Here is a 24,114-nt window from a genome sequence, read left to right as displayed (position 1 = left end):
CCATCGCCCCAGGCAATTTTTATAATCAGGAAAATTGGCAAAATATAGTTCTAATGTAGACTATCCAAGTAGTATGTTACATTGGAGTGTAGTGCTGTATAGTAAGGCTATGGTACAATGGATCATACTTTATTACTCATCAAATACAATAATACTTTATATTATTCCAAGAATGTATGTACCATAGAGAACTGACCCCCGACCACCTTTAAAGAAAATGATGATTTCCTTTTAACTGGCTTTTGGTGGGAGTGTCTTTGAAGCTATGTAAGATTCTCAGAGGAGCACCGGATGTGGCAGGTTCACATCTGGTGAGTTTTGAAATACTTTTTGGTGTCAGTGTGTCCATGTGGTACACATTTCTCAAAATGCTGACTACTGAACAAACATCCACTTAACCTGCTTTTGCACACATTTCAATCTGATAGCTATGACATTGCAATTACATGGATGGGATGTTTGAGATCTGTGTCTGTGTTTGTTCTAGCTTGGACAGAGCGGCAATCAAAACGGAACCCAAGTCAGAAACTCATTTTCGGAGACATCAAGCTCTGTTGCAGACCCACAAGCTCTGTCTGCACACGCACCCAAGGCAAACCAGTGCTGCCCTCGCCCCTGGCGCCATCTTCCAGTTTGTATGCTCTCTGTCCTCTTCCTGACGTCTAGCTTTGGGCTGGGCTTTGCTGCTACTAAGTTACTTCATCTCTCATTTAAACAGGCATGAACCAAACTTTACTGCAAAAGGGGCACTGCAGGAAAAGTAGAGACAGAGCGAATGTTCCTTCTGAAAACAATTTAAATGTCTACTCACTATTAAAAAAAAAAACGGGAAATAAACCACATAGCCATGACTATAAGCCTTATTCTCATTGATTAGAAAATTGGACATTTGGCAAACACTCTAAAATATTTTGGATATACAAAAAGTATATAGAGTGATTTGACAAATGCAAGTATATATACCACCTAAGTTAGGAAATAAAACATCATCAATATAATTTCAATCCTTCGTGTCCCACTCCTAGATCATTTCCCTCCAGCCCTCCTTGGTAAACAATATCAAGCAGAACTGATATGTATTATTTTCTTATATGCCTTTAAACTATCATGATATATGTTTGGAGACTGAAGGAGTAAACAATATTGTTTTGGAGGTATTTGAACTTTACATGGTGGTATCATACTGTATGTATTTTTCCGCAGTTTCTCTTCATCACACAATAGACTTTTACATTAAGTATGGCTCTACCTCACTTATTATCATGTTCTGTCGTTTTGTATGATACCAATATACTGCAGTTCATAAATGCATTCTTTTGTTGATGGACATTTGCATTGTTTCCATTTAAAAAAATCTGTAACAAGGTTTCAATGAATATTCCTCAAACTCCTGGGACAAATTTGCAGTGGTTTTCTTGGATACAATACGGATTTTTACTAGATGTGGACTTGTGCTCACTGGCCAATAGGGTAGCTGCTTACTGAACCCTTGTGGTTATTCAGCCCTTGAGATGTGCCTAGTCTGAGTTGCAATGTCCTCTAAGTGTAAAATACACACTGGGTTTCAGAGACAGTATGAAAACAAGAACATAAAATACCATTAATAGATTTTTAGATTGATTATATGCTGAAATGATAATATTTTGGATACACGGGTCTAAATAAAATACATTATTAAAATTAACTTTACCTGTTTTCTTTTACCTTTTTAAAACGTGGCTACTAGAAAGTGCCACTTACATCTATGGCTCACATTTTATTTTCTTTAGGCAGAGCTGGTCCAAATAATTTCCAAAGTAGTTATACCAATTTAGTCTCCCATGAGAGATGTTAAGAATTCCCCCATATTCTGGCTTATACATGGTATTGTTACACCCTCATTTTTGCTATTTTAGCTGTGAAATAATTTCTATTCGTGGTATGATTTTGCATTTAACTCATTATTTATGAGGTTGAGAATCATACATATTTATTGTCTATTTTGGTTTCTTCCTCCATTGATGTCTCTTGACCATTTTTCAATTGGGTTATTTTTTATCTTCTTATTGATTTGTAGGAGTTCTTTATATTCTCCCAGTGTAGGTCTTAAAAACTTTTTTTTCATAGTCTTTTGGTATATAGAAATGTTTAATTTAATGTATCCATTTATTGACTTTTGGAACTTGAGCTTCTCAGTAAATAATATTTTGAAGTGTTTTAACAGGGGTAGTGTTTTTTGTTTTGTTTTGTTTTGTTTTCATAAGTGCTTTATCCCCAGCACCTAGAACAGGACCTGGTATGAATAGGCAGTCCATAAATATTTGTTGAATGAAGTTATGTCACCTTTCTGTGGATTCTCCAGTCCATACTATGCCTTTGTCATCAGCTTCCTTCCTCAGGATCTAGAATCACCTTCCTGTTTAGCTGAATGTAGCTTGCTTTCATTCCCTTTGAAGCTCACTGGTTTCGTATTTTTCACTCTACTGACAAGTTGTACTTACACAGTGTTTCTCAAAGTGTATTGCCTGCAATAGCAGTTCCAGAGGATGTTAAAAATGTCATGTGAAAAACAGATTATCATAGTCAAATCAGGTTTGGGAATGAAGGTGGACAGTTTTTGGCATTACAAGACTTCTGGAGCCTTTGATATACTAATGTGATTGTGCACATCTAAGAGTGGGATAGATGTGGGTTGCATTTCCCAAACCTATTTTACCAAGGGCATGTGTGTTTAAAAAATGGTATTGTGCAACTCCTGCTCCAAAGAATATGATTGTTTAAAAGCTATGGCTGGACCTATTGGAGGACTGAATTAAAAGCTCTAAGACTCAGGGTATATGCCCAGTAGTGGGATTGCTGGGTATATGCCCAGTAGTGGGATATGGTAGTTCTCTTAGTTTTTTAAGGAACCTCCATACTGTTCTCCATAGTGGCTGTATCAATTTACATTCCCACCAACAGTACAAGAGGGTTCCCTTTTCTCCACACCCTCCCCAGCATTTATTGTTTGTAGATTTTTTGATGATGGCCATTCTGACAGCTGTGAGGTGATACCTCATGGTAGTTTTGATTTGCATTTCTCTAATGATTAGTGATGTTGAGCATCTTTTCATGTGTTTGTTGCCAATCTGTATATCTTCTTTGGAGAAATGCCTATTTAGGTCTTCTGCCCATTTTTGGATTGGGTTGTTTGGTTTTTTTTGGTATTGAGCCGCATGAGCTGCTTGTACATTTTGGAGATTAATCCTTTGTCAGTTGCTTTGTTGGCAAATATTTTCTCCCTTTCTGAGGCTTGTCTTTTCGTCTTGTTTATGGTTTCCTTTGCTGTGCAAAAGCTTTTAAGTTTCATTAAGTCCAATGTGTTTATTTTTGTTTTATTTCCATTTCTCTAGGAGGTGGGTCAAAAAGGACCTTGCTGTGATTTACGTCACAGAGTGTTCTGCCTACGTTTTCCTCCAAGAGTTTTATACTGTCTGGCCTTACATTTAGGTCTTTAATCCATTTTGCATTTATTTTTGTGTATGGTGTTAGGAATTATTCTAATTTCATTCTTTTACATGTAGCTGTACTGTTTTCCCAGCACCACTTATTGAAGAGGCTGTCTTTTCTCCATTGGATACTCTTGCCTCTGTTATCAAAGATAAGTGGACCATATGTGCATGGGTTTATCTCTGGGCTTTCTATCCTGTTCCATTGATCTATATTTCTGTTTTTGTGCCAGTACCATACTGTCTTGATTACTGTAGCTTTGTAGTATAGTCTGAAGTCCAGGAGCCTGATTCCTCCAGCTCTGTTTTTCTTGAGTCATGTACTACAATGTTCTTTGCAGCACTATTTACAATAGCCAGGACATGGAAGCAACCTAAGTGTCCATCAACAGATGAATGGATAAAGAAGATGTGGCACATATATACAATGAAATATTACTCAGCCATAAAGAGAAATGAAATTGAGTTATTTGTAGTGAGGTGGATGGACCTAGAGTCTGTCATACAGAATGAAGTAAGTCAGAAAGAGAACAACAAATATGCTAACACATATACATAGAATCTAAAAAATAATAATAATAAGGTTCTGAAGAACCTAGGGGCAGGACAGGAATAAAGACACAGATGTAGAGAATGGACTTGAGGACACGGGGAGGGGGAAGGGTAAGCTGGGATGAAGTGAGAAACCGGTACAGACTAATATAAACTACCAAATGTAAAACAGATAGCTAGTGGGAAGCAGCCGCACAGTGCAGGGAGATCAGCTCGGTGCTTTGTGACCACCTAGAGGGGTGGGATAGGGAGGGTGGGAGAGAGATGCAAGAGGGAGGAGATATGGGAATATATGTATATGTATAGCTTACTCACTTTGTTATAAAGCAGAAACTAACATACCATTGTAAAGCAATTATACTCCAATAAAGATGTAAAAAAAAAAAGAAAAAAGATTCTGATGAACCTAGAGGCAGGACAGGAATAAAGACACAGAGGTAGAGAATGGACTTGAGGACACGAGGAGGGGGAAGGGTAAGCTGGGACGAAGTGAGAGTGTAGCATTGACATATATACACTACCAGATGTAAAATAGATAGCTAGTGGGAAGCAGCCGCATGGCACAGGGAGATCAGCTTGGTGCTTTGTGACCACCTAGAGGGGTGGGATAGGGAGGGTGGGAGAGAGACGCAAGAAGGAGGGGATATGGGGATATACGTATGCATATAGCTGATTCACTTTGTTATACAGCAGAAACTAACACAACACTGTAAAGCAATTATACTACAATAAAGATGTTAAAAAAAAACAAAAAACGAAAAAACCCTAAGACTGCAACTACACACAAAGCAAAGTATTGAACGTGGTCAATAACTGGAAATATCAAGTTTTGAAATTCACACACATTTAACTCAAATACCTGAACTTTTCAGTATAAGTTGTTTTCTTACTAATTTTATTTTATTTTATTCTTACTAATTTTATTTTATTTTATTTTATTTTATTATTATTTTTTTTTTGCGGTACGTGGGCCGGCCTCTCACCGTTGTGGCCTCTCCCGTTGCGGAGCACAGGCTCCAGATGCGCAGGCTCAGCGGCCATGGCTCACAGGCCCAGCCGCTCCACAGCATGTGGGATCTTCCCGGACCGGGGTACGAACCCGCATCCCCTGCATCGGCAGGCGGACTCTCAACCACAGCGCCACCAGGGAAGCCCTATTCTTACTAATTTTAAATCACTACCCCTTCACAATGTCTGGGTGGGCATGTCATCCACACTAGGGGCTGTACTTTAAATTAATGTAATTACTAGAACATACTAAAAGTTAGCTTTGTTTTCAAATTAGAAAGAATATTTTTGAAATAAATGCTTTCTACTATGAAAAGTATTTCTGTACCTTTTGTGATTTCTCTTACATCAGCAACTTAGGATAGGAAAATATTCTTGGCTCTTTTAATATATTTTGTTCTCTTTTATTCTAAGTTGAGTATTTGCATTGAGAAAACATGTTCTCTTTTAACATTACAGAAATTAAGATAAGCAGAAAAGCCTAAGTTATGAACTTGGACACAGCAGGAACGAAATGTTAAGTTTCTAAAATTCTTTTTCATTTGTTTCTGGTTTCAGGCTGCTAACTTTCTGTTTGGAAGGGGTTAGAGATGGCATGATCAAAAAATAGCCACAAGAAGAGATATCAAATTGCTAAAGCCAGTTTGGAGGGAAAGTTGGCAATATTTATGAAAACTAAAAATGGACATTCCCTTTGATCCAGTAATTCCATTTCTTGGTATCTACTGTAGGAAAAAAAAGAAATCAATGATGTTCATTAGGGTATATATTCAGAAGTATTCATTGAAATATTATTTGCAATAGTGAAAAATAGAAAAAAATATAGATTATTTAAATGTCACTAGGGAGTATTTTTAAAAACTTGATACAGACATATTATGAACTAATACGGAATGAAGAATTACAACTCTATCTAATACTAAGGAAAGATCTGTGAGATACATTTTGAGTTGTAGAACAAGGTGTGCAAAATGATCCCTTTTGTTTGAAAAGACACAAAACTCATGTTATTTCTACAGACATGCATGATGTAAATGTCCTAAGTCAATATAGTATGAAAAGCAGTAGTTACATCTGGTGAGGGTACCTAAGTTGGAGAAGACAGACAAGGGAGATGCAGAAATAATTCTTGGATTGCTTTTATAATTATACATCAATGAAAAATAAAGAAAATGTTACTTATTTAAATTTCTCTTTAGCCTTTTACACATTTAACTGGACTGCAGCTCAGATGTTATTAAACCAAACTCATGGTGCTGGTTTTTGCTCTGTACAAAAAGGCACAGCTGATCCTTCTCTGCTTGTCATTTGGATATGCATACTCCTATTACTTTAAGGACTATTTCCGGAAGATAAGGGGCAGAAATGAGGGAGACAATGGAGAAGAAAAGCCTTTCCCTCCATGAGAAAACAAGAGCACATTATGAAGTTTCTCCACTTGACAATTTTTCCCCAGGACAGGACGTGTAGAAACATATTTGGCAACAACAGAGCCATGGCTGGCTTTTAGAAACAGAGAAAAATAAGCGGCCCTGAGTGAAATGCCTCTTAAGACTACCTGTTGTTGTCCATTGTCGACATTCTTCCCCTGGAAAAGAATCAGCCAATATATATGCGGTGGCCGCATCCCCAAACTGGGCACTAGATTAAAAACATGCCGGAGACCAGGCATGAGACGCACGCCAAGATCTGAATACCTTGGGCTGTAAAAACAGGTAGAGAGGCCCACTCAGTTGAAACCTGCAACTGGGAATTAGGGAGAGCAGAGAGGCGTTCTGGGGGAATTTATGAACCTATTTGAACATCATAAGTTTGAAATTTCCAGACGAAATTGAGCCTGGTACGGTTCCATTTATCACACTTCCCATTTCAGGCTGGCGGGGATGGAGGGAATTTAAGTGACAGCTTGCTCACCCTCCCCCCAGGCCACCTGAGGAAATTGTGGAGTGGCGCCTGCCTGGCACGTAGGAAGCAGATGAGGAGAAGGAACGAGCAGCAGGGGCATATGGGATGGAGGCACGTGGTGGTGGCCCTGAGCAGGTAGAGGGCTCGATGGGGCGGGGCGGGGAGAGGCCAGGGAGGAGTGGGCTAGGAAGACCTGAACAGGAGCAGGAGAAGAAGGCTGGCAACTGAAGTCCCTGCACCAAGAGAAGGGCGAAAAAGGATGGAGAGGGAAGGCAGGAAAGGAAAAAAGGGAAAAAAACCCAGCCCAGCTGTTCAAGTACATTGAAAGTGAAGGGGATGCTGATTGAGAATAGCAATCAGTCAGAAAAGCCAGAACAACAAAAGAAACATAGAAAGGGACTGCCTGGAGGAAGGAAGTCTCCGTGGCATTTTTATGACTGCTTTTAAAATGGGAGAGAACTGTAAAGGTGGGTGGAATGATTTCAGCACCTCTAAACATGTGGGACCTGCCCGGCTGTGGCCAGGAGGTTTGCTGGGCTGCCTACCAGCTCTCCTTTCCTTAGAAAGTTGGAGAGTTAGCTTTCTCCGTTCCCATCAGATGTGTGGAAACCATGACTTGATACGGATATGCTTCACTGGACAAGAAAAAGGGACCAAGAGTGAGAAAGCTCCCTCTTAGCGATGTATAGCATTTTTCCTCCTTCTGTTTTACCTCAGGCTACTATTTCTCTCTCCTCTTTGAGTTTCTGTTAAACACGCTCAAGATTTTTTAGTGTGTTTTTGTTGTAGTTTTCAAGATACTCCATGTCCCCCCAAAAAACGTTAACTTTGGGAAGAACAGATCATGGGCTCCTAGAAATTCGAAACTGGCTTGTGCTAATCCAAGGCACATTTTTTTGCGAGGGTCACTTGAGACACATCGGTAGTACCAGTTTGTTTTGGAATCACATTTAGCAGAATTTTTTTAAAACCATGAATAAGTCTGTGTTTTTCATGAAAACAAAGAGCAGATTTTGCAAACAAAGGATGTCATTTATCCCTCAAATGAAAGTGTTTTGTATATAAATAATACGACACTTTACCTGAGAAAATTAGTGATGAATTAATCACAGGGAATTCTGCCTACGTGCATCCTCTGTATCTACTGGTGGTATAAAATTTGCCCTTGAAAGAAAGTGTAGTGTTTTCTCCTCACAGAGTCACAGAGATATCAGTCATTTCGTGAAATGAAAATTCATAGTTTGATAAGCAATTAACATGTGCTTCTTTCAGACAGAGCCAAATGTTTCATTAGATTTTTAGATAACGGCATTTTAAGGCTTCTATTCGAACTCATATGTAGTGTATTAGAAATGGTCCCATTCAAACCTATCGCTGAGGCTACAAAGGAAGAATCTCTCTCTCTCCAGCAAAGCTCAACAAAGCACCTTTTTCACGTGAGCTTTTGCACTAGAACTCCAGGCCACAGTCAACAACAATCAATGCCTCATGAGACTGTCCAAGTTTAAGTGATATCTGTTGGTTCAGGGAGTCATGCAGAGCTGTCAGTTGTCTTCAGGCACATCACAGAGAATGCATGCTACCAAGAAAGTGAGGAAAGAAACTGGTTCCAGAGTGCAATTGATTTGAAAATGACTTAACAATCTGAACCGCACTGTAGACTCACATGGTAGACTTATGGCTAGCCCGTTGTTCTCTGAAATTCAGAGGGGGAGACAATAAAATTAGATGCTCCTTTGGAATTGAGTGTGCTGATCCAGCACTTCCCTTGGCTCCCCACCAAGAGCATCATATCTGTGCTTTAAGAATGTAAGAGGCGCTGCTCTGATTGGAGGGGATGCTGTTAGATACTCCGACGGCTTACACTTCACTTGGGATCAACTGGAAAATGTGTGTTAAGAATCTCTTTCACAATTACGAAATTTCACTTCCAATGCAAAAATATCTTGCAGGCTAACTGAGAAGTAATACCACCCCAGAGGAAAGCATTGGCTGTCTCCCAGATTAATATGGGGTTATGGTCCATGACTGGGTTAGATGAGGTAAAAATTTCCCACCACTCTTCCAGATATACAGGAAATTGTTGTGCTTGAAATAGATTTGGGCTAAGTAACTAATTAAAAGAATTTGGATCAAGAAATGTGACATGGAATGTGATGTAGATATTTCCAGTTCTTATACAGGAAACCTCATTGCAAAAAGGTTGAAAGATAATTGAGAAAATAATTTATATGGTGGTGAGAGTTATTTGTGTGAAGATAAAATACAGAGTCCTTTTCATTTAGATGGAGAAGCTGCCAAATAGCTCTTGGTGATAATTCTATGCACGAAATTTTCATAGTGGGCTTCAGTACCTTGCCAGATGAAAGCTTTTGCTCAGTTTAAAGTTGGAAAAGAGATTTGAGTTTCCACCAAGGATAATGTGTTAAGCTTGGTAATTAAAGACTGTTTTTCATAAATAATGCCAAAAGCACATTGGGAACACTGGGCTCATATATTACTGTATTTTAAAGAAATCAAGGGCCTAATAAATTCTTGACAGGATCACAGACACACACGTATACACACACTCACCCCATTAACATCAGGATATGAGATGAAATTATATAATTTTTCTAATCGAATATTATTAAATGACATGAAAGGAAAATATGCCTATGGGGTCTGTAAATAATGACCAGTTTTTAAAACAGAATATAAACTTTTGAGTTGCAGAGTCCAGTGCTACTCCAACTGTGTTCCATGATCTGGTGCTGGTCCACGGTCAGTCCACAACAAGATACAGAGATTGAGGCTGATCATTTAGAAACAGCTCTAGCAATGAGACAAGGACTGTGAAATATCATCATTTAAAAATGAGCTTGTGTTTCCTACCATCTCAATTTTCTATTTCATATTCATTATACTTTTTGAATGCATTGGTCCAAAATGCTAACAAATACTTCCCTTCCCCACAGGAAATCTGAGAAACACTGACACGAACTGTGCTTTTAAGCATCTCAGTGCTATTATCCGAATTCACCTTGTCTTTGTGTTTTGAGAAGGTGCATGATTTAACCTCAGTTTAATGAGGAAAACCAGACAGTCGGTGGGATCCAGCCACTGCGGTTCTTGCTGAACCACACTCATGCCATTATCCCCCTCATTTACTCTACTTCACCCCCAGGCCCTTCTTTCTGTCCCTCAAACCCACCAAGTTCCTTCCTGTCTGAGTCTTTGCACTTACACTTCCCTTGGCCTGTAATGCTTTTCCTTCCATTCTTCCAAAGGACCGATCTTTGCTATGGACATCTCCGCTTCAATGTCACCTCTTTAAGCTGAGGCCTCCCTGACTCTAACTGAAAAATAACTCCCCTCCAAGTCACTTTGTAGTATTCTCTAAATGCCACTATCATGACCATTATATATTTTTAATTGTTCACTGCCTATTTTTCCATACTAGCTTGTTAATCCAACAAGAGCAGGAAACTTGACTTTTTTTTTTTTGCGGTACCCGGGCCTCTCACTGTTATGGCCTCTCCCGTGGCAGAGCACAGGCTCCAGATGCGCAGGCTCAGTGGCCATGGCTCACGGGCCCAGCCACACCGCGGCATGTGGGATCCTCCCGGACCGGGGCACGAACCCGTGTCCCCTGCATTGGCAGGTGGACTCTCAACCACTGCACCACCAGGGAATCCCTTGACTATTTTTTTTTTCACTACCATGTACTCAAAGCCTAGAGCAATGTAGAGCACATTAGCATATTTGTTCATTGAAGGACTGACAGACTGTCTGAATATTTACATTCTCCTAGTAGAGTGTACGCTCCTCAAAGACAGGTTTTATTTTATTCATTTATGTATTCCTAGCATCTTAGCACAGTGCCTAGCACAGAGGAACTGCAGAAAAAATGCCATCTGAGGACAGAAGTGAATAAAATCCCTCCTGGAAACATCCATCTGGGAGTCCCATGCACCCTAGGACTCAAATATTTGCATCTAAACTCATCACCCATATAAAATAGGTAGCTAATAAGGACCTACTGCATAGCACAGGGAACACTACTCAATACTCTGTAATGACCTATATGGGAAAAGAATCTAAAAAAGACTGGATATATGTATATGTATAACTGATTCACGTTGCTGTACAGCAGAAAGTAACACAGCATTGTAAATCAACTATACTCCAATAAAATAAATGAATAAATGAACAAATTCATCATCCCCCCTTACAATCTTCAGTTTTCATCACCATTTACCCAGGCTCCCAAGCAAGGAACCAGTGTCAAAGTTGGTTCTGCCCTCATCCTTATACCCGATCGTTAAAGAAAAATGAAACTGATTTAAAATGCCAATATATCTTTAGCCTTTGATTATATTCTTATTTTTGTTCTTGAGAACTTTTACAATTTCATTTATTTATTTATTTATTTTGCGGTACGCGGGCCTTTCACTGTTGTGGCCTCTCCCGTTGCGGAGCACAGGCTCTGGACACGCAGGCTCAGCGGCCATGGCTCACGGGCCCAGCCGCTCTGTGGCATGTGGGATCTTCCCGGGCCCAGCCGCTCTGTGGCATGTGGGATCTTCCCGGACCAGGGCACGAACCTATGTCCCCTACATTGGCAGGCAGACTCTCAACCACTGCGCCACCAGGGAAGCCCTATTTTATTTTATTTTATTTATTTTTTAAATATTTATTTATTTGTTTGGCTGCACCAGGTCTCAGTTGCAGCAGGTGGGATCTTTCATTGCAGCATGTGGGATCCAGTTCCCTGACCAGGGATCGAACCTGGGCCCCCTGCATTGGGAGCACAGAGTCTTAACCACTGGACCACCAGGGAAGTCCCCTATTTTATTTTTTTGATGGAGGCAGATTTACAATTTTTTTCTCTGTGACTTGTGCTTTTCATGTCTTGGAGAGAAAGTCCTACTTATTGGTTGTGGTGGTGGTGGTGGGACTGTGGTGCTTTGCCTGGTTTCCTCGGTCCTTCTTACCAGTTCTACACGCCCACCTCCCCACTTCTGTTTGCTTTGCTTCCAAAGCTTCCTCCTTGCAACTTTGCTCAGAAAACTGAGCCGGGACTTTCTATCTCTCTGTGGACAACATGGAGCCAACATGGCTCCAAGTGTCTTGGGCGCATGACAGCTCAGCATCCTTGCCTCGAGGTAGGGCAAACTCTGAGGGACAGTTAATTCTCTAGAGCTCCTTAGGGATCAGGCTAAGGCTGGGACTTCACCTGATTCTAGTTTTACTTTTATCTTTCACTAAGGGAAGCCAACCACGTTAAGGAAGCAGCAACAGAGTTACTTTTTTTTTTCTTCTAAGGGATAGCATAGGAAGAGAATTACTTTGAATATTTCCTAAGAATATTAACACTGTGGGGTGGAAGGAACAAAATAACAACCTATCAGTTGAAGCTTCCTATGTACCCCTGTCTCATGAGGCAACTCATTAAAGCCTCTGCAAGACTGAGAGAGAGGATAACCTGTCATTGGTAATGCAGGCAGAGTTTGAGGAAAAAGAAAAGGGAGAGTGTCAGGACAATGGATTTGTCTGAAAACGATGAATGGGAGAATTTAGTAAAATACCCAGTAATATGTTATGGAGACAGAGGAAAGCTTATAACCCGCATATACTTCGCTACTGATCTATATATATATATATCTCTACTTAAACTCAAAAGCCTTTTGACTTGCATCCAGAGCTGTATCTTACATAAGAAATAGAATAAGTCAGTGTATATGGTACATGTTGTTAAAATATAATAAAACATTCAAGCACACTCATTGTGGGGAGATGATGATCCTATAAAAAGCACCCAAGAACTGAAACCCACAAATGGAACAACAGATTCGTGTTTCTCATATCATATTCGCACTAGGGTAGAAGCATATTGAGCGGATGGGAAGCAAAATCGTGACATTTCTTAAGTTGTTAGTTTTCTGTTTCATACTTTGTTTCACTCTTGCTGACCTTCCTCTCTTTATGAAACAAAACTGAATAAATGTAAGTGGATTAAATGTTTACATGATATTATACCAAATTAGTATACCAAGATGATTCCATTGTAAGAAAATCAAATCAGTTTAAAAAAGTAAATGAGGAAAGTAAAGCACTGGACAGAAGAGTCCATGGAAGCAGTTTCAAGAGAGAAGGGTCTTCATGTATCTACCTGAATTCCCCTTCTTGGGAGGGCGATTAAGACAACCATGCAGGAAATAAAAGTTTTTCAGGGTTTGGTGCAAGGTCTACAATTGCTTTTTAATTAGAAGAACCCATTTAATTAATTTTTTAATTAAGAATTTTTAGCAGTAGGGAAAATGTGCACACGTACAGGAAATGGATAATTATTTTAACATTTGGTGGCCTTTTATTAAATATTCTGAAAAATATAAACTCTGTAGATGCCAAATTTTGCAACATGATCTTCTTCAGTCTGTTACAATACAGAAGTAAGCAGCTGAGTGGAAAGAAAAGCAAGGTTTCTCTGCTCAGAAGAAAGATGGCTTTTATTTATCTGGCCTCCCATGCTTTTCCACTCTATTTTAGAAAGATTATACTTGTAAAAGGTTTACTCATGGTACAATCTTAGACCAGACTTCTTAATAGATGCCCTTTTTAAAAAAGGATAAAAAATGAAAAAACTAAAGAACAACAAAAACACAATGCACTTAGGTTTAATACATGTTTATCTTTATCAAAAATTAATATCTTCTGTACTATTGATTAAAATTTCATCAGCTATGTTTCTGCATAGAAACTCAATGGTTATTTTGATTTTTTCTAAGAGAGGATAAAAATATATACAAAAAATACACAGGAAACTCAATATAAAGCCTTATCGTTGGAAAGAAAAGCAGGATTCTGCATTCACATATAGTCAAACCCAGGAACATGAAACCATGGAGGCTGTAGGCATCGAATATACACATACTGGCTGCTGACTTTGGAAGCTCTGGTTGGTCTAATGGTGTCTCTTACTAAGTGTGTGTGCTTGGGCCAGAATTTTAAAGTCTCTGAGCCTTGTCTGCAGAATGAGGATGTTACAGTGCAAGACCACTGTAAGGGTTTAAAGAAGTGATAAGTGTGAAGCACTTGGTAGCATCCGGGGCTGTATACACTTAATATAGGTTAGCTATCGTTAATGGTACAACTTCAGAAAGCCCTTTCCTTGGCAGGTATCTGTCTCCCTACCATCAAAATAAGACAGCCGAACAAAATTCATGATTCCCAAAGAACAGGCCTGCAAAACACTGGTATTAAAATCAAGACAGTGTAACGTGTTACAGGACATAATACTGAATGAACTTGAATCTCAATCTGAAAAGGATGCACTCATCGCAAACCTCATCCAAGTCTTCTCATTAAGTCAAACAGCGCATCTTTGTTTAGTGTTACGATGACTAACAACTCCTTGTAATTTGAGAGGAAAAACAAGCCTCAATCCTTTGACAGGCAGTGATAAGAATTTGGTACCATACTTTATTTTTTTATCATATTTATTTTTGATGACCTATTTATGACAATTGATACCACTTTTGTATTGACAATAATACTATAACATTTTCTTTTTCATAGCTTTATTTGAATAGTAATTGTTGAGACAGGCGGCCTTGTGAATACAGTCTTTCGACCCCAACTCAGACACAGAAGAATGGGCCTTGGGCCTGGAACAATTCCTTACTGAGAGATAGAGTCCTCACAGCCTGTGCTGAGCTTGTTACCTTGTGTGGGAATCTCTTTCCCTGTTTCAGACTCAGTGTGTGCTCTTTTGTTCTGCTGAAGTGTGTACATCACTTGGTGCCTGGCCAACCTCACTACTCTGTCTCCTTCAGGAAGGGGACAGGGTCCTTCATCCAATGGCACAAAAGGGGTATGTGCAGGCCAACTGCCCTGTGTCAGCTGCTAGGAGAGTCTTCTTGGCCATGAGGGATCAATGCCCATGACTGAAACAGATCTTCCTATGCCTCTTCTCTATAGGAGTCAAGCACTGTTTCATCCAGGGCTCAGCGGTGTGGTGTTTTCCTTACTGACTCTGCTACCCAGATGCAGTGGGCAAAAGTGCTCAAACTTGTACTATTGGTGGTAGGTGATAGATTTTATTTGCTTCCCTCCAGTCCCCAAATCATGACTGATTTAAAGAAAAATAAAGTAAGATAGTACAGGCAGTGTGCAAATATAGCAAAAATCTTAATGTTGGCTTGCCAGAGACTAAAGTTTGGAAAATGCTGGATTGAGCTAATATATTATATTTCTATGGGGAAGAACTACTTCCCTCTGGTGACTGTCTCAGCAAGACTGGCTTTAGGGTCAAGTGGATTCTGATGGCTTTACTTTACCAGTCCGGAGCTTGGCTGGGGGTGTTTCTTTGTAGGGATCAGACAGGTAGAGAGCAACTTGGGGATCTTAAAGAGACAAGGCAACTCTACTTACAGGTGCTTAAAGAAAGCAAAACAAAGCAATACACACACACACGTACACGTGCACACACAGAGATGAACACAATCAGATCACTCCACTGTACCACTCCAAATACCACCAAGGAAAGGTGGTAAGACACCTCACCCTCTCAATTTATTGGCTTTTATTGTGGTTAAATATACATAGAATTTACCATCTTAGCCATTTTTAAGTGGACAGTTCAGTAGTATTAAGTAATTTACAACGTCATCCAACTACCATCACTGTTCACCTCTAGAACTTTTTCATCATCCCAAAGAGAAACTCTGTACCCATTAAACAATAACTTCCCATTGCCCCTCCCTCTAGCACCTGATAACTTCTACTTTCTGTCCCTATGAATTTGCCAATTTTAGGTACATCATAAAAGTGGAAGTATATATTATGTGTACTTCTCTGTCTGGCTTATTCTACTCCATGTGTTTCCAAAGTTCATCCATGTTGTAGCATATATTAGAATTTCATTTCTTTTTATGGCCAAATATTATTCCATTGTACCTAAAGATATTCCACATTTTATTGATCCATTCCTATGTTGATGGACACTTGGGTTGTTTCTACCTTTTGCCTACTCTATTAAATAATGCTAATGAACATTGCCCCTTCTATTTAATACTCAGATAAAATGTTCTTTCCTTTTTATTTTAAAGACTGCCCTTGAGGACTGTATTAGTTTCCTCTTGCTGCTTTAACAAATTACCACAAATGTAGTTGCTTAACATAGCACAAATGTATTATCTTACAGTTCTGGAGACCAAAATCAATCTTACTAGGCTTAAAGTCAAGTATTAGTAGGGCTGGTTCTTCCTGGAGGCTCTAGGAGAGAATCTATTTCCTTGTCTTTTTCAGCTTCTAGAGGCTGCCCGCATTCCTTGGCCAGGTGCCCCTCCCCCATTCTTCTAAGCACATCACTCCAATCTCTGATCCTGTTGCCTCTCTCTTATAAGGCCCCTTATAATTACATTGGGCAGACAGGATAATCCAGAATAATCTCACGAGCTCAATGACCTTAATTTAATCACAGCTGCAAAATTCCTTTTACCAAGTAAGGCAACATACCCACAGGTTCCAAGGATTAGAAGGTGGACACCTTTGTGCAGTCATTTTTCAACCTACCACAATGGTTTTCACCACTAGCAAAATGGCAGGAGGGATGTAGAGGGGGCGGTGATACTTTCCCATTACTTACTTGGGATAAGCCTGGGGTACCGATTCCCCTAGGGATGGCCCCCTAAGTGATTTCAGAATGTGAAGCAGAGAACAGTCACACTTAAGCAGTCACAACTGGAATGACAACTCAAGGGTAATTTGCTTAGGCCACTAAATGGATGGGAAACAAAGAATAGATCAAATATTTCTTCACTGCTTACTAGGTGCCTGACATGTGCTATCTCATTAATCCACACCACATGGCCTCCAGATCGCATAGCAAGTACAGAGTGAAGCCGGAGATTCAAATACACGATATCTGACTCTGCTTAGCTTTTCTGTAGCTCCATTATGACTGGGTTTATATGACTTTAACTGGTAACAGGAAGAGGTTACAGGTTCCATTCAGTAGAGCTCCCCAGTGTGGCTCAGCACAGGCACAGCCAGGGATCGGCAGTGTCTTTACCGGGTTGAGGCTTTCAACTGACCGTTACGTCCACAATCTCTTATGCACAACTGCAAAATGCTCTGCTCTGAAAACTAAAATATTATTTCCTTGCCTCTGCTGGAAGCAAAAATGTCACCAAACCTCAGCTAACATAAGTGGCTCATAGATTTCACTTATCCCACTTGGTATGACTATTCTTTCATTTTGCTGAGGAAGTGTTAACATGTTTGATTACAGTGTGCTGCTCAGAACCCCAGATTCTGAGGTGTTTGTTCCATAAGGTGCGGTATATGCATCTTTGTACCTTTCAGAAATCCAAACAATTCTGAATTCTGAAATATATTTAACCCAAAGGCTTTTGGGTAAAGGATTGCGAACTCGTATTTCCCACTAATATTTCATAGTCAACTCAGACACACAGTGTGACTGCATCAGGTAAGCTCTTTCAGGTGCAAGTACTAGACACCCAACCCAAATTACTTTAAGCATAACAACAACAGAAACAGCAACAAAAACGAAGGAACTTGATTTGCTCTCATAACAAATGTACACTTCTGGTATGCTGGGTCCTGGGGGCCCAAATGATTTTTTTTTTTTTTTTGGTGTTCCCCCGTTAAGCCTGTTGACTTTATTCTTGAGGATATTCTTGCACCACATGGTGGGAATGGTAGCAGCCCCAAGTTCACATCCTCATGGCTTATGATCCAAACGGAGAACAGTCCTCCCCTCCAATGTCCAATATCAAATTTCAGGGAGTATCTGATGGATCTGCTTACATGCTTATCCCTAAACCAATCAATCTAGACTGACATGGTTCTCTGGCCAGCATGGGTCGCAGGTGCCACCTTGCTACTGTGGCAGAAGGAAGAGGCATGTGTTTTACCCTATCACCAGGATTTCAGGGAATGGGGAAAATCTATAAGCTAATTTTTAAAACTGAGGTGGTTTTATAAGCAGAGGGAGAGGAGATCCTGGGCAGGCAAAATAAATAAACAAACAAAGAATACTACTTTCTCTATTTCACCGTATACTGTTAAGAAAGGTTTACTTGATACCAAATATGGGATTTCTAAAGCAAACTACTCTATTCTTAAAAATAATTTGTTCAACAAGTAGGTATTTTATATTTTTCTCTCAACTCATAATGATCAACTGTATTAGAAAACGTTCTTACTTTTCTAAGCTAGGCCCCTGGCAACCATATTGTATTAAGTACTCTTAAATATCTGATCCAAGATGAACCAATTACATTCTTCCTGTTAGATTTAGGAAGGGGAGCGAGAGGCAATTGAGCATCTAATTTAGTTTCTTGAATGAGAATGTATTCTCAGGAGCCATGGGAGAGTCTTTCTTCCTTCATATGCACACAGAAGTTGAGAAAGCTGATGTGCAGAGAGAAAAGATTCAAGCAGTAGAGAATAGAAAAGACAAGAAAAAGAATGCCGCCTGGGTTCTTGTTGAATACTCAGCTCCTTACTGTGGTCTCTTTCAGAACCTCAGTCTTTCTTGCCCTTGGAATTCAAGAAGACACCCTGCATTTGTAAAACAATCCCACTTCTTGCTTAAGCTAACGTAGCTTGTATGGGTTCCTGTTCCTTGTAATTAAATAATCTTAATTAAGCTAATTTATTTCAGTTTCTTAGATCTGAAATATTCTGGAAACAAAAATGATAGAGGTACTATATATATATCCCCAAATAAGTCAACTCCTAATCACAAGTATCTATTTGCATAACATGAGGACATTGCTTTAATTACTGTCTAATTCAATATAAAGTAATTGGGAGTTCACCATTACACAAGACAGATTCCTTCTTATTTTGAGCAATTATTTTAGGGAAAAAAAAATCTTATCTTCTAGTCAGACATATACTAACTAGAGGATGATAGGATGCTATCTAACTAGATTGATGATAAATAACTAGAGGGTGATTTGACCACTGTTAAGGTGATCACATTTTCCTTCTAAGAGGACATCACAATTTATCTGAGAAATGGAACATTCAGAAGGTAATAACACCTTTTACTACTCAGTACACTGTATACAGACAGCATCTCTGGCCCAGGGTGTATGTGATCTTCCTGGCCAAACCTTGAGGCTGGTGGAAAAGCTCAATACAATAATGAGAGAGAAAAGCTGTCCTTAAGGTAATAGAGCCCCACAGGGCAAATTTATTACCAACCCACCCATATAGCTGCAGAACAAGGAGAAAAATCAAGTTTAAAATGAAACGAGGAGCTTACAGAGAGCTTCCCATTCATGTGACATGATTTTGTGATACATTACTTTAATGCTTTCCAAACCCTGGTAAATGGATTGATATGATCACAGATTTTGTTTTGCAGCTTATTTACTCCCTGAAATTAAATTATGAAGTGGGAAGGGCGTTAACTCTTTTAGATCACTAGGAAACCAGTTAGGGCACTGGACTGGGGGGAGTACTAGGAATAGTGACTTGAGGGAGGATTTCTAAGCCTCTTTACACACCTGAGGACCTTACTAGAATACAAAAGTCACAAAGACAAGGGATTAGGAAACAAACACCCCAGTAAAGAACAGTTAACACTTGCATGTATGAGGATTATGCTAAAATTCTTGTATCACTGAGCACACACAGTAACTGAAAACGTAGTGCAGGACAGCGGATCTCAGCATGTGGTCCTCAGACCAGCCGCAGGCACATCACCAGAGAACTTGTTCGAAACGCAGATTCTCAGGCCATACCCAGGCTGAGTGAACTGATAATTCTGAATTATGTTTTAACAAGCCCTCTGGGTGATTCTGATGTGCATCAAAGTATCAGACTCATCTGAACAGAGGTGAAGAGGAAGGGCTTTGTAGTTGGGCAGATGTGGGTTCAAATCAGCTTTTCTTCTTACTGTTGGTTTATTTTGGACATTTATATCATCTTTCAGAACTTACATTTCCTTATCTGTGAAATGTGAAAAAAAGATTCCTATCTCACACTAATGTAAGACTTAAATTGTATTGCTTATGATAGGGCTTGTCAAAGTGCCTGATCCATTCAATTAATGGTACCATGCGATTAGCTCCATTTTACAGAAGTCATATATGGTAAATCTAGGCCATAAGCCTAGGTCAGCTGAGCCCATGAACCATGGTTCTCAGCTACAACACCGACTGCTTCTCCTATTGCTAAAATACTGTTTCCTCCTCCAACTCCATAAGCATCATCTTAATGGATTTTTTAATTCTCTCCAATTACATAAGAAATAATGCCTAATGTAGGAGAAGATAGAAAAACACAAAATATGGACTCCCAGAAAAAGTCATTATAATTTTGACTCAGAGATAACCACTACAAATTCCAGGATATGGATTACAAACCAATTTTTTGTTATAAAATATCTTAAAGGCTGTTTTATTCCACTCAAAATATTAATAATTAAGAGCCCCTCCATCATCTTGATAAATGCACCTACGATTTTGAAAGCAATTTGTGCTATACGAAACACGTTAGCATATACGCCATCAACAAAAAGTAGTATATTTTCAAAATTTTGAGTGTAATTAGAATGGGCATTAGAGCTGTCATCCCAATATCCCCTGTCTCTTCCTCCATTATGCTGCTGCCCAGTGATTCGAATGCTGCCAACACCAGGTCCAACACTAGGAATGAACCCTAATTTGTTTAAACCAATAAAAACTATCACATTTCTCTAGTCACATGATTAGCTTAGAAAAGTGCACTAATCAAAGCTTTTCTATTTCCTTTGAATTAGAAGTATACTAATTCAGGGGCTTCCCTGGGGGCGCAGTCATTGTGAATCCACCTGCCAATGCAGAGGACACGGGTTTAAGCCCTGGTCCGGGAGGATCCCACATGCCACGGAGCACCTAAGCCCGTGTGCCACAACTACTGAGCCTGCGCTCTAGAGCCTTCAAGCCACAGCTACTGAGCCTGCACTCCAGAGCCTTCAAGCCACAGCTACTGAGCCTGTGCTCTAGAGCCCACGAGCCACAACTACTGAGCCCATGCGCCTAGAGCCTGTGATCCGCAGCAAGAGAAGTCACCACAGTGAGAAGCCCGCACATTGCAATGAAGAGTAGCCCCCGCTCGCCACAATTAGAGAAAAGCCCGTGCGCAGCAATGAAGACCCAATGCAGCCAAAAACAATAAATAAATAAAATAAAATAAATAAATTTATTTTAAAAAAAGTATACTAATTCAAAGTTGGCTCATGAATGAACATATGATTCAAGTTGGCCTAGTCAGAGGGAAGCTATGGACTTCTGCTTGAGAGCAAAAAGACTTCCCTCTAGACATAAAGGAACAAAGATATGACCAGGAGGCACTGACAGTCATCAGGTGACTAGGAGGAGAATTAGACTTAGATGAAAACTGACTAAAGAGATGGGAAGATGAATGTCACAGAATCCCTGGATCAATTCAGTCCTGAAGCCTATGATGCCACTAATTAGTTTACTCATAGTTTAATTCAATTTGATCTCTGGTTTCTATTATTTGTAACCTAAAGTATCCTAACTTATACAGTAAGTGTAGAAATATGGAATCTAGCATTTGAGAAGGCCCTGAGAGTTTATCTAATCCAGGCTTCTTCTTTCCAGGGCCGGCCTGATTTTATACCCACAGAGTACTCTTCTCTCTTTAACTGGAGTAATTTAATTCCCCTATAAGCTTTAGCCCCATAACAGGCTCTGGGACCAGGCTTATCTACATATTGATGAGATATAAAACTTAAAACCTTTTTCTGTTTCTGGTCATGACAGAGTAACTGTACTGGACCACCACCCCTCCCTCTGTATACAACTATGAAATGGGACAAAATGTATGTAATAACTGTTTTAAGATGTTGGAAAAAAGGCAGCACAGAACTAAACTATGATCTCTGAGAGAAGGTAAGCAAACAAGGTGAGACCCACAGTCGTCCTTTCTGCATAAAGACACTTGCAGATTGTGGTGCAGGGTAAGGAAACCCATACAGAGCAGGGCAATTCTGCTGAACTGAGGAGACAGAGAACTGAGCTTGGGGCTCTGAGATGACTGGAATATATGGGTTCCTGACAAAAGAGTTGGGCAAAGCACAAGCTCTTAAAAAATCTGTGTAGGGGGCTTCCCTGGTGGCGCAGTGGTTGAGAGTCCGCCTGCAGATGCAGGGGACACGGGTTCGTGCCCCAGTTTGGGAAGATCCCACATGCCGCAGAGTGGCTGGGCCCATGAGCCGTGGCCTCTGAGCCGGCGTGTCCGGAGCCTGTGCTCCACAACGGGAGAGGCCACAACAGTGAGAGGCCCGCATACCACAAAAAAAAAAAAAAAAAAAAAAAAAAACTATGTAGGGATCTCCTTGAGCCACTGGCCAAATACTAAACATCTACATAATAAAACAGCATTCACAACATCCACCGTAAAGTAAATCATTAATAGACACAGGAATGGATAGGAAAATGTTACTCATAATGAGAAGAAAAATAATTAAATTGAAAACTGAGAAATTACAGAAATGATGGAATTGTCCAGAGGAGGATTTTAAAAGAGCAATTATGAATATCTTCAGGATTTAAAAGAAATTATGAACATAATGAGTGGACAATAAAGACTCACAGTGGACAAATAGAAACTATGAAAAGAACCAAACAGGACTTTTGGAAATGAAATTACAATATCTGAAATAAAAAATTAACTCACAAGCATAACAGCAGACTGGATGCTAGAGAAGAAAAGATCAAAGGATGTGAAGATACAGTAATAGAAGCAATATAAACTGAAGCACATGGCAGGCAAAAAGAAGCAAAACAAAACACCAGAGCCTAAGGGAACTGTGGAACAATATCAAGTTGACTAACATACACATAATTGGAGTCCCAGAAAGAGGTTGGGGCAGAAAATTTTTTTAAAGAAATAATGGTCCAAACTTTCCAAATCTGACGAAGAATATCAGCTCACATTTTCAAAACATTCAGTAAATCCAAGCAGGAGAAAAAAAGAAAACCACACCTCAGCACATTATAATCAAATTACTGAAAAACAGTAAAGAAAAAAATCTTAAGAGATGTCACAGGAAAAAAATATCTATAGGAGAACAATGATAAGAATTTCTGTTGACTTCTTATTGGAAACTGTGCAAACCAGATGGCTAGGAAACAAATCTCCATAAAAATAACTGCAAGTCAACTTCTCTTAATGGTGGAAAAGTGAAATGTTTATGTTCACCCTTTCAGGTAAGAACTAAAATATATTATATTTAAAAAACTACTTAAAGGCACTAAAAACATCTAAGAGCAGACAGAAACCAGAGGAGAGTTTAATCTCAAGTATTGCAACTATAAGAGACAAGAATTTGAATTTGAGAGTCTCCAGTTTAATAACATTGCTTAACTCTCATGGCTATGGCTGAGAACAAGGCAGGGGGAAAAACTGTAGCATACTGGCTAAAGGTATCAGAGATCAATCAGACTACAGGTGTAGGAAAGAAGCTGGAAATCTAAAGCGGAAATATGAGAATTGTGAGAACCTAAGAAAATAGGAGATCCACTCCCCAAAACAGAGCATAAACAAACCAAATCACTTGTAGCTAAACTAGGGGGAAGTGTGAGGGTGGGAGATGCTTAAGAAAGCAGGCAGAGACCACAGAGAAATACAGTCTTAAAAGACAGAAATACATGAAACCTGATCTGGGAGTTTGATACTTAACTGGCTGTGTACTATAACCCTTTGAAACCCTAGTGACAGAAAGGTGAAATGCATGGGCTTGAGATGTTAGAATTCAGAGTCTGAAGCTGACTGAGTAGCTGGGAATTAGGGACTGATTCCTTGAAGCAGACTACAAAGAGAGCAATCCTTATTTCTAAGGATTTCAACTCCTTGGTTTTAGTCACATTTTGCAGGTACTGGGAACAGATTTTTCAAAAGCAACAAGGAAGTCATCAAATGGATATCAGCAATTGCATATTTACTAAGAGTCAATGTGGACACTTTTAATCCAGACAAGTTTACTGTCTCCTTCAACAACAAAAAAAAACCCGATTTTCAATAATCTTCAAAAGAAGATGCCAGTTGCTATTGTATTGTAAACAATGTAAACACTGCAAACAGTGTTCAGTTTTCAACCAAAATTTACCAGATGAGAAAACAAACAAGAAAGTGTAGTCCATACTCAGGA

General features: G+C 39.5%; 1 non-coding gene across 1 annotated transcript; it reads right to left on the bottom strand.

The window, feature by feature from the left end:
• Positions 1-11,681: 11,681 nt before the first annotated feature.
• TRNAG-CCC (transfer RNA glycine (anticodon CCC)) lies at positions 11,682-11,754 on the bottom strand. Its single transcript has one exon. It is a non-coding gene; the product is annotated as a tRNA-Gly (tRNA).
• Positions 11,755-24,114: the final 12,360 nt, after the last annotated feature.

This window comes from Mesoplodon densirostris, chromosome 10, assembly GCF_025265405.1.
Source record: "Mesoplodon densirostris isolate mMesDen1 chromosome 10, mMesDen1 primary haplotype, whole genome shotgun sequence".
NCBI classification, from domain to species: domain Eukaryota; kingdom Metazoa; phylum Chordata; class Mammalia; order Artiodactyla; family Ziphiidae; genus Mesoplodon; species Mesoplodon densirostris.
This window is presented reverse-complemented; position numbering and strand designations above follow the sequence as displayed.